The sequence below is a fragment of the Hydra vulgaris genome, chromosome 13 (assembly GCF_038396675.1).
Source record: "Hydra vulgaris chromosome 13, alternate assembly HydraT2T_AEP".
Taxonomy (NCBI): Eukaryota; Metazoa; Cnidaria; class Hydrozoa; order Anthoathecata; family Hydridae; genus Hydra; species Hydra vulgaris.
This window is the reverse complement of record NC_088932.1, coordinates 18,623,110-18,635,346: the sequence shown is the minus strand read 5'-3', so window position 1 is coordinate 18,635,346 and position 12,237 is coordinate 18,623,110. Positions and strand designations below refer to the sequence as shown.

The 12,237-nt window shown below is 27.5% G+C and overlaps 2 long non-coding RNA genes across 2 annotated transcripts in view; both read right to left on the bottom strand.

The window, feature by feature from the left end:
* Positions 1–4,291: 4,291 nt before the first annotated feature.
* The window catches only part of LOC136090344 (uncharacterized), a 28,961-nt gene continuing 21,015 nt past the window's right edge, over positions 4,292–12,237 (bottom strand). Inside the window, exon 2 of the long non-coding RNA XR_010643367.1 lies at positions 4,292–4,998. This is a non-coding gene — a long non-coding RNA (uncharacterized LOC136090344). The remainder of the gene's footprint in view (positions 4,999–12,237) is intronic.
* LOC136090085 (uncharacterized) lies at positions 6,663–7,303 on the bottom strand. The gene is made up of 2 exons (XR_010643147.1): positions 7,013–7,303; positions 6,663–6,937 (listed from the first exon to the last, which is right to left on the bottom strand). It is a non-coding gene; the product is annotated as an uncharacterized LOC136090085 (long non-coding RNA).

Below are 12,237 nucleotides of genomic sequence, written 5' to 3'. Positions count from 1 at the left end.
TACAAGTTAAATCATACTTCACACATTGCTTACAATTTTGTAGATAAGACTGAAGCCATTTTACATTAGAATTTTGAATTCCATAATTTTTTGATTTATAGAGGAGGATTTCGTGATCAACTGTGTCTAATGCCTTCGATAAATGAACGAAAACTCCAAGTGTATAATTATTGTCATCAAATCCTTTCAAATATTGCCAAATCCATCAATGCATGCTCGCTGCAATGATTTCTCCGAAACCCAAACTATTAAGGATATAAAATATTGTTTTTATCAATGAAGTTATATATTCTATTATACATAATACGTTCGAGAACCTTTGAAAAACAGGAAAGAATTGAGTTGGGTCTGTAGTTTGGTTCTAAAGAATCGCCGCCGTTTTTATGAATTAGAATTATTTTAGCATATTTTAATAAATCAGGAAAGTCCCCGTTTTTTAATGAAAGTTTAAAAGTAATGAAAAAAGGCAATTCAATAATATCGAAGACATATTTCAAAATATTTGCATTAATTTTATCAAGACCTGGACTTTTATTTGTCTGAAGCAAGTCAAAAGCTGAACGAAGTTCTTCAATGGAAAGTTCCGAATTGTCCATATAAAATCTAATTTTTTAAAAAAAGACTGCAATGTATTGCTACTTGGAGATACTTCTATGGCTAACTTTTCTCCAACATTTATAAAAAAATTATTCAGTCTCTCAGTAATTTTTTTTTTATTAACAATTTTACCTTTATCAGTTTTCAGTCGATTAGGGAGGTTGCCAGATGTAATTTTTGTTTTCCCTGTTATTTTTTTTATTACAGTCCAAGTTTTTTTAGCGTTTCCATAATTATTTCTGGAGAAGACCAGAACAGAAGTTTTTTTTAGACTGCTTTTTTATTTTTTCGAAATAAATTTTGTATTTTTTATATTTAGATTCGTTTTCATAGTTTTTGTTCTTTAAAATTTTTCGTAAAACTTTTTTTATTTTTTTGATGATTTTAAAGGACCTTTAGTCATCCACAGGCTATGCACACATATTACGCATATGGACATGTTACGCATATGCACATATATTATGCATATGTATACACAAATATTACAGTTATACGTATAAGAAACCCAGGGCCAAAACGCCGGCTAGGGGTAGAGGGCCGGGGGGCTTGCACTTTTTTTGTACAGGACTTTTTTAAATTTATTTTAGAAAATTCTAGATATAGAGTAATTTTTTTAGAAATAGACAATTGTGCCCCCCCCCCTCCCTCCCACTTCGAAACCCGTGTCGTCGATCATGAAACCATAGTATCAAGCAAAAAGGAAATGAAACAGATTTGTTGCAAGTGTAGTAAGACCTAATGGTAAACCAAATTTCATCTAAACAATTACAATATTTTTCCATATTATATTATTTGACAAAATAGATATTATGCATTCTGACAACATCAGCTCCAATTAATTGCCTTTTGTCCACAATATGTTCGATATGTAAAAATATGTTTCGTAGTATTTGAACTAGGTAATAATTATAAACATATATTGTTATATTCGTATTTTTCAATAATACTTATAGAATATGGTGTTGCATGCAATGGGGTAGCAAGGATGGTAAGCGCCCAGGGTTAAAATGACTAAGAAGACTCTTTTTTTCAATTTTTATAACAATTAGATATATATATTAAAAAAGTAATTTATTTTTCTTCGTATATTTTTTTTGGCACTCTCTAAACCCAGGGCCAAAGCCTCGTTGGGCACCCTTTTGCTACGCTACTGGCTCCATATATAAAAAGATATGAGTTGTAATATTTTAAACTAATAAAATATATAGAGATTTTAAATTAAAGAATAACTTTTTAATTTACACTGTCAAAAGTCTCTGTTACAGGCCAATTAGCTTCACATTACCTCCAAAAAGTTCAGGACTAACAGTTCAATTAAGCTAAGTCTACATTTTTTTAGATGCATTATTTTACAGCTCTACATTATAAATGGTTGCCAGATGGGAACCACAGCCTAAATGCGGCGGGATCCCGAATGTTTTTCCATATGGATCCCAGTGAAAAACCATATGGGCCCTATGCGGCACCATATCTCAATATTTGCTCTGAGTATAGAGTGGTTTATTTTCTGAAGGTGTTTCACTCAATTTGAAAATTCAAATTAAATCTTTTTCCGCGGACAAAATTAAAGTCTTTCAAAATTTTTATCATATGGTACCATGATTTGAACGCTACCTTTCCATATAGGTGGCACTTTAGGGTCAGCTCTGTTAGTATTACCAAGATTCATAACAACCGTGGGTTCGATCTATATTGCTTTAACAACAAAAACATTATTTATCTTATCTTCATTTAAAAAACAATGTTCCTATTTGTGACTTTTTAACTCTCTTGTTCTTCGGCATTTGATTTTGTCCAGTTAGACTTAATACTTTCCAGTTAAACCTAACATCTTTTGGCACATTTTGGAAAAAAATGTTAAAACACTGGCTGACAAAACTTTTTATGAAAAAGAAAACAAACCAGCCACTTTTTGAAAAAATCAATAAATCTACTAATTCCCAAATAAAGCAAATTTAGGAATTGAAAAAACTTTAATCAGCGCTGATTACAAATTAATTGAAGAAACTCTTTGCCTTAAACTTGCAAAAATAATATAGAGAGTTATAGAATGAAATAAAATTTATGTAATACTAGGCAGAAGAATATTTTGATATCGAAATTTACATCATAATCAAATAGACCAAAATTACACCAAAAGACTACGAGAAACGTTCATCTAGCGTTTCTGCTTCAAACTTTCCATACATTTAACCACGGAAAAAATGTCTTTTATAATCACTATATATAAAAGTTTTTGGATTAGTTCTGAATGGCTATTTCTTGTCAGCCCTCTTTCCAATGGAAATATGGAAAGACAAAGTATCTTCTCTCTATCTTCTGTTGTACTATTTTGACGCTGAAGCTATTTCATAAGCGATCAAAACTGACTTTAGAATAGAGAGCTTTCCACTGCCGTGAACAACAAAACCTCAAAAATCAGCAGTAAGCAGACCATTTAAACTTTTACCCAGGGTTGTTAAATTTGCTCGTATATTCTTTGAAAGATAAAATATTTGAAAAATCAAGAGGTTCAGTTCATTACTCAAAAACTTAGGGACCTCGCTCTGGAAGGTTTTAATCTTAAAATATATAAAGGGTTTGACAAGATAAAGTAGACTAATATCATCGCTTTAAAATATTAGACGTTATCTTATATATAAGACTGAGTAGAAGTTCGAACTGGCGATTAGTAAACAAAATAGAGGAAATAATCTACAAAATAAGTTTTTAAGACTGTTTACTTTTGCCACTTTGAGGAAAGACTATATTGATAAATACATAAGTAATGTAAAAATTTTGGTATTTAGCAAGCATGTTGCCCTTTCCAAAAATGTGTTATGGAACGCTTGTAAAGAGCCATTTTTGAAAATCTGTGTCATTTTATTTCATAAATTTTAACTTTTAGTACTCGAGCGATTTATACTTGCAGCTTTATATATTTAGCTACATCGTTTTTTTAATTCTTAAACATCTAATTAATTATTACTTTTAATTAATTTTATTAATTATATATAATTGATAATTTTTGTAAAGATATTTGGGTTCAAATCTTTAGTATTTAAGGTAAAGTCCCTAATATTGTCGAAAAAAAAGTTATTCAAAAGTATGTCAACCTGGGTCTCAAAAGAAGCGTATTTTCATAGAGATTTTAAAAATGGTATTTGTTTGTAATAAAAATAAGTACTTTTTGTATTATTGCTGAGAAACATTTTGTTAAAATTTTTTTTAAAGTCTTTAGCATTTTTTCACATAATTTTTTTTGTCAATAAATTTTAAGTAAAAATATTTATCTTTTCTAAAATCTCTATGAAAATACGCTTCTTTTGAGACCCAGGTTGACATACTTTTGAATAACTTTTTTTTCGACAATATTAGGGACTTTACCTTAAATACTAAAGATTTGAACCCAAATATCTTTACAACTTGACGTGATGGTGAAAAATGGTTTGCATATTTGAAATCAGCATATTTAATTTGTTTTAAAAAACCACCTAGTTATCAAGATATGCACAATAAAATTTTATTTGTTTATCAGTGTTATTTATTAGTTCTTTTAATTAATAATTATAGTTCTTTTAATTAATAATTATTAATTGTATATAATAAATAATATATAATTACCTATTATTAATTACTTTTAATTAATTATTAATTTTAATTAATTATTACTTATAATTAAAATTATTATTACTAAAGCTAGAATTCTAAAAAATATATAAACAATTTTTGTTTATTATTTTTAAATTACGCTATTATACAAATATATTTTATAATTTATAAATGCTTTAAAACACATAATAAAGCTATTATTTATAAATGACAAATACACTTAAATTTAAATAAAGCTATTATTTATAAATGACAAATATATTCTCTTATAACAACTAATTAGAATAAGACACACATATTAAAAGGGGCAAGTCCATTTTGCATAGCTAATTTTGGTTTATTTTCAACCAAGTATGTGGTTTCTTTAATAGAATAAAGTGTGTGATATGTAAAGTAGTCATCAGTTCCTATGTCATTTATTAATGTCATTAATTTGTCCGCAAATTTCTCGAATTTTTCATTGCTTATTTCAATAAAGGGTAAATGAGCGATTTTATTACGAATTGAGGATATTTTTTTTATTGTGCTTTGAGAAATAGTTGAGTTGAACCTCCGTTCATATACTAACATAAATGTTAGTACTTTACACAAGAGTGTCAAATCCCATTCATTAACGTCTCTAGAAATGATTGCATTTTTTTCAAAATCCTTGCATTTTAATAGAATTTCTTTCAAAACTTCGTACTTTATCATTTCGTCTGAATAATAATATTTGTATAGTCGACGAAGACGATGCGTTATCTCCTCAAGCATTATATGAAGAGATAAGAAATTAGAATATCTAGTATTCATTCTTCAAACTGCGGCAGTCTACAAGTTAAAAAAAAAAATTAATATCAAAATTTAAACGGTAAACTAAAATGCATCATCTTAATTCCTGACATATATATATTATAATTTTTTTTAATTTATATATTTATAATATCATATATATATTATAATATATATTATTTATATAATTATAATAACATATATATATTATAATTTTATAAAATTTAAAGTTTGCGGCACAAGACGAGTAAGACGTATTCTTTTTTTGAGCATAACTTTATTTACAATAAAAATGGAAATAAATATTAAAAATATAGAAAAAATTATCACAAGCAAACTAGAAGAACAAAAAAGAAGTATACTAGCAGAAACGGAGAGATTACTTTTCATGATAACGGAGAGATTACTTTTCATGATAAAGATCATGAAAAAAACTTCACTACAATAATAAGTTCGAATTTCAAAATAATAACAGCAAGGTTAGACAAAATGGACGCTGAAATAAACAATAACAAGTTAAATATCAGAAGAGTTGAAAATGAAGTTGACGAAATAAAAGTCAGCTTAAATTTCCAAGAAGAAAAAGCTAAGGATGAACTTATTCATATAAAAACAAAATATGATAATGAAATTTTGATGTTAAAAAAATAATCTATTGACTTAGAGAATCGCTCGAGACGTAATAACTTACGTATCGATGGCATAAAAGAAAACCCTGAAGAAAACTGGAGTGATTGTGAGAAGGCTGTAAAAGACATCTTTAAAACAAAGCTAAATATATTAAGTGAAGTAGTTGTGGAACGAGCGCACCGAGTCGGCGCAGTTAAAGATAATAAAACACCAAGATCAATCGTTTTAAAGCTTTTGAATTATCATGATAAAAATAAAATATTAAGCTCAGTAAATAAACTTAAAGGAACCGGTATTTATATCAATGAAGATTATGCAAAAGAAACGATGTTAGAAAGAAAGAAGCTTTGGGAAGAAGTTAAACGATTACGAAACGAAGGTAAATTTGCAGTTATTAAATTTGATAAAATTTATTGTAGAGATTTTAGAAAGTAAACGCGCGAAGTTTTATTAAGCGAAGCGCTATTTTAACGATTTTAATTAATGACTAACTTAACAATAGATTTTGAAAAATTACACTTTAATGTTTTCAATTCAGCAAATGTTTTACTTAATGATATTTCTGACGCTGATTTGCATTTTTTTAACGAAAACAATTTTAGTTCGTCCCTTTTTGAAATAAAAACTTTTAAAAGTGAACTAAAAACGTTAAAGAGTAATTTTACTGTAATACACATTAACATAAGAAGTATAAATAGCAACATGGATAAGCTAAAACATTTTCTTATCGAATGCGATTATCTATTCAGTATGATATGCCTAACAGAAACGTGGTGTTCTGACGAATCATGCAGAATAAATTGAAGTTTAGAAATTCCTAACTACAAATTCTTATCATCTGAAAGAAAAACTAACAAAAGGGGAGGTGGAATTATAACTTATATTAGGAATGATCAAGTTACCAAAATTAGAGATGACCTTTCGATCTCAGATGCCGATAGTGAGGTTTTTACAATTGAAATAACTAGCAACAAATCAAAAAATATACTGGTCTCCACATGTTACCGGCCACCTGAAGGTGATTTATTTAAATTTTCCAATCATTTAAAACAAATTTTTATAAAAAACAACAATGAGCAAAAAAAAATATTCTGTATTGGAGACATAAACATAGATTGTTTACAATATGATAATCATGCCAATACTAAACTTTTTTTTGACGAAATGCTTCAACATTACATCTTCCCAATTATTAACAAGCCAACTCGAGTAACTCCAACTTCAATCACTGCAATAGACAATATATTAACTAATTCATTGTTTGATACTTCTCTAAAGGCAGGAATAATAAAGGCAGATATATCTGATCATTTTCCTATTTTCTTCTCCTTGACGCAAGATATAAAATCTAATAATAGTTGTAAAATTAAAACTTGTAAAAGAAAAATCAACAAATTTGCTATTCAACAATTTAAAGACTCACTGTCGGCAGAAGAGTGGGATAAGGTATACCATGAATGCAATCTTGGGCACACTAACTCTGCTTATAATAACTTCGAAAAAATTTTCCTAAAAAGCTATAATATGCACTTCCCAATTAAAGTAAAATTAATAAAAGAAAAACATTTAAAATGTCCATGGATCACCAAAGGTATTAAAAAATCCTCAAAAAAAAAACAAAAACTTTATATTAAATACTTAAAAAATAGAAATGAGGCAAACCTAAATGTTTACAAACAGTATAAAAACTTGTTTGAAAAAATTAAAAAAAATTCAAAGAAAAACCATTACTCAAATAAAATAAAAAACACAAATGGTGATGTTAAGAAAACTTGGGATATCATGAAAGAAATAATTGGGATAAAAACCTGCAAAATAAATAGTTTACCTGCTCAAATTGTCATAGATAATAAAGAGTATGACAATAATAATGCAATTTCAGAAAAATTTAATAGTTTTTTTGTCAACATAGGCCCAAATCTAGCTTCAAAAGTCAATTGTCCAAACAACTCATTTGAAACTTATCTAACTAGTGTCAACAACGAATTAATATTTAAAGAACTAAAAATTGATGAACTCGAAAATGCAATAAACTCTCTTAAAACAAACAAGTCTCCAGGTATAGATGACATTTGCAGTAATATCGTCGTCAATTTCTTCTCGGAGATACGCAAACCTATTTTCGAAATATTTAAATCATCAATTATAACAGGAACTGTACCAGATAAATTAAAAGTAGCTAAAATTGTACCTATTTTTAAAACCGGTGAAACATTTCTAATAAACAATTACAGACCAATCTCAATACTTCCAACCTTTTCTAAAATACTTGAAAGAATAATCTACAATAGATTATATGAATACCTAATTCAAAACAAGTTCTTAAATAAAAAAACAATTCGGCTTTCAAGCACAGCACTCAACAGAACATGCAATTTTAGATTTAGTTAATAGCATAAGTGATTCTTTTAATAAAAAGCAATTTGTATTAGGAACTTTTATAGACCTATCCAAAGCATTTGACACAATTAATCATGGTATCTTACTAAAAAAAATGGAAAAATACGGAATAAAAAATACTAGCCTAGATTGGTTTAAAAGTTATCTGTGCAACAGACAACAATGTGTTATTTCGAACGATAATAAGTATTCTAATTTACTAAAAATAAAATGCGGAGTTCCCCAAGGTTCCATTCTTGGTCCTCTTTTATTTTTAATTTATATTAACGATCTTCCACAATCACTAAAAAAACTTGATGCAATAATGTTTGCTGATGACACAAATTTATTTTATTCATCAGCATCAATTGAAAATCTCTTTGAATCTGCAAATGATGACCTTGAGAGTCTAAACATTTGGTTTAAAGTAAATAAATTATCTTTAAATCAAGAAAAAACAAAATACATCTTGTTTAATTCCAACCAACAAAAAAACAAAATACCAAGCATGCTACCATTACTAAAAATTGATAACATAAACATCGAAAGAACTGAAACTATTAAATTTCTTGGGATAATTATTGACGAAACGATTTCTTGGAAACCCCATATAAAAACATTAAATACAAAAATATCAAAAAGTATCGGCATACTTTACAAAGTCAAAACTATACTTTCCCAGGAGAATCTGAAAGTTCTCTACTTTTCTTATATACAAAGTTATCTAACATATGCTAATATTGCCTGGGGAAGTACAAATAAATCTAAATTAAGTTCTCTATATACACACCAAAAACACGCATCAAGATTGATTTATAATAAAAATAAATTCACTCATGCCGATCCTTTACTTAAAAACTTGAATGCTTTAAATATCTATCAAATTAACATCTACCAAAATGTTTTATTTATGCTCAAATATAAGATCGGACTTGTCCCAACTCATTTTACTAATAACTTTTTTCAAACCAACGCCAACAGATATACCACACGAGGAACCGGAAACTTTACATTGCCCATAAAAAAAACAAAATTTTCGAGATTTTCAATTGTATACCGTGGCCCCTATTTATACAACAAAACAATACCTCAAAATATAGAACTTACTAAATTGGATAATCTTATTGCCCTGAAGAAAAAACTAAAAGATCTCATAATTAACAAAACCAATTTTATCGATATGTATTAAATATAAAAGAACAATTAATATAATAAAATGTAAAAAGAACAATTTAAGCTATAAAAATAAATAAAAAAGAAATAAAACATAAAATATAAAAAAATAAATAAATAAAAAATGTTAGCAACAATACATAGTTAATTTTTTTCTGAACAGTAGACCTCAAAAAATTAATGTGTGTCTTTACTCTTTAAATTTTTAGTTTATTTTGTATTTTAAAGGTTCTCGATGAAAAGACTTTTCTTAGTCTTCTGCGAGTTTCCTTACAACTACATAGTACTACTAATATATGTTGATATATATTTTCAACAAATAACATATATTTTCAACGACAACGACAAGCAAGTCCCTAGTAGCCCTGTGGTGCGACGGACTTGCGTATATTTTTTAAATGCATGGGTTAATAGCCAGCACATTATATTATAAACCACGAATTTATTATTTTAATTCGCATGAGTTAAAATGTCAACCGCGCATTGTTAACGCTCATTAGATATTGTAAATATTTGTGGTGGACATTTATATAAACTGGAGACATGTAAATATTATTTGTTTTTGAAATATATAATAATGATTGTTGTAAAAAAAAAAAAAAAAAAAAAAAAAAAAAAAAAAATTTACAGTATTTGTTTTCAGATTTTTGAATTTTTTTTTTATTTTTTTTTCTTTTTTCAAAAAGAAGAAAAAATATTATTTTACAATTAATTGATAAAATTTTATATCTTATTTAGATAGTTGTTGAGGAATAATATAAAAAACATGTATTTATGACAAAAAGCAATGAGATACTAAAATTTAAAACGCATTTTCAACGACTTTCAACGACAGATTAAAAAGAATGCCTTAACTAAAGTTGTTAACCGGAAGATTTCATACAATTCCGGAAAAATAAAATTCTTTCAGAACGATTTTGAGAATCAGGAATACTTTTTTTTTTGTACCGAACTTTACGAAACAAAAAAAACCGTCGATGTTCATTTCGCAAATGCTAGTTACAAAATGTTGCCTTTCGCAAGTTGAATTACGAAATAAAACTATTTTGTTTCATACGAAAGTAGCGCATACGGAAGTCGCACTTGCAAAATGAGCTCTTTCGCTAAACGACGTTTTGAAGTCTATAAAGAAATTTTGTTAGCCGAACGGATATATGGATCAATCAATGGAAACTATACGGGTGTTGTAGCATATGCTGATCACATTATACTCCTTAGCTCCACCCTTTCTGGCCTACAAAAGCTTCTTAATACCTGTCATATGTATACACACAAAAACTGTATAAAATTGAAAACCCGAGTTCTTGCTTAACGGAAAAAAGCAAATTAAAAACTGCACAATAATTCTCAACCACCAAAAAATAAAACTTTATGATAAACTTAGTCACCTAGGTTTTACATGGGATACAAAAAGTTCACCTTTTGCCTCACTTAATAGTTTAAACATTGGTCACCGATAATTTATTTCCGGGCAGTAATCCAAACTTTAATTCAATCAGGAATCTGTTTTGCTCACCCAAACTCCATTGTCCGGCTATATAAAACTTTGGCTGTCCCAACACTAACATATGGTCTTGAGCTTTGTGAACATAAAAAAGTATTAATGCAAAAGCTTGATATAGTTGGAAGAAACGCACTCAAGTCACTCCTCAACGTTTCAAAACATAGCAAAAATTATATTCATCCCTTATTCTTTATTGAAGATATATCAATAACTATGCGACAAAACAAGCTCAACTTATTTATTCGCCTGATGAACAATAAAGTTATATTTGATATTATTAAGTTTCAGCCGGAAAACAAAACAGTCCCACAACCTTTTTTAGATAGTATCAAGGGTTTGTGTAATAAACATGAACTAAATCTAGAGAAAATAATTCAAAGTAAAAAAAAAAAAAAAATTATTGGCCTAAAAAATTTAGATCCTGAAACGGATCTTCAAACTCTAAAATGTGCAGTTGAATGCTTGAACTCAAAAGAACAAAGAACAATCTTCAAGGACATTCTTGAAAAAAATATTCCTAGATGATAACATTTAAAATAAAATCTTGAAAAAAAATAATAATAATAATAATTCAAGGATTTTTATAATTATCATGTATAAAACTCTAATTTACCTTGTATACTTGTATAGTGGGTGTTTAATAAATATATAAATAAAAATAATCGTAAAAAATAAAATTTTTATATACCAAAATGTTTATAATAAATTTTTAATTTCAGTACTGCAACATATGAACATTTTAAGGTTTTATTTTTTAAAACAATGATAAAAAACCAAATTTCTTTCGAAACGAAACTCTTTCGCACCGCAAGTTGCAAAACAGTTCTTAACGGAAATTAACTAACAAAACGCGGCGTAATAAATATTTTAAATTACGTTTTATGAATCAAATAAGTATAATTAACTAAGTAATTAAAATTCTAATTTTTTTAAATGATAGTGATAAGTTACAGTTTTAAACTTTTATAAAAAAATCAAGACTTTCATAAAATATACTTTTTAGAACGTCATTTAATGAATAAGAATTAAATAATGAAGAATTGAATAAGAATTATGAATAAGAATTATATAATAACTTGAACAACGTTAACATACGAATGCAATTGCGATATCGGGAAACAATGCCTTTGTTAAAATAAAAAAAAAAAATAAGATTTAAGTGATAAATGCTAAAACTTAGTTATATAATAAAATGCCTAAAAATAGCTTTCACTTGTTTTCAAATAGATTAGTTTTATGTTTAGTCAGTTTCAATTTTTTTATTTTTGAGGTGCTCTGTTATATGCGCTTTCGCTTTTATTACCTCACTAACAACAAATAAATTTAAATTTAATAAAGACATCCTTTTCAATGATTATTCTAAAACGTTTTCCTTTATAAGAAAAAAAAAAAAAAAGTCAGGGTGGGGAAGTGGGAAGGGCATTTGTTGCCCCTTGTGTCGTTGGCCCTGTAAAATGTTTTAATTTTCAACATCCCAACGTTATTGGGACTATTTACTGTAACTAATTTTTTACTAGCAGTAAAAAATTAGTTACAAGATTTTGTAGCAAAAAAGCGGACACGTACAATACAACCCTTCTCCGGGTCTTCGC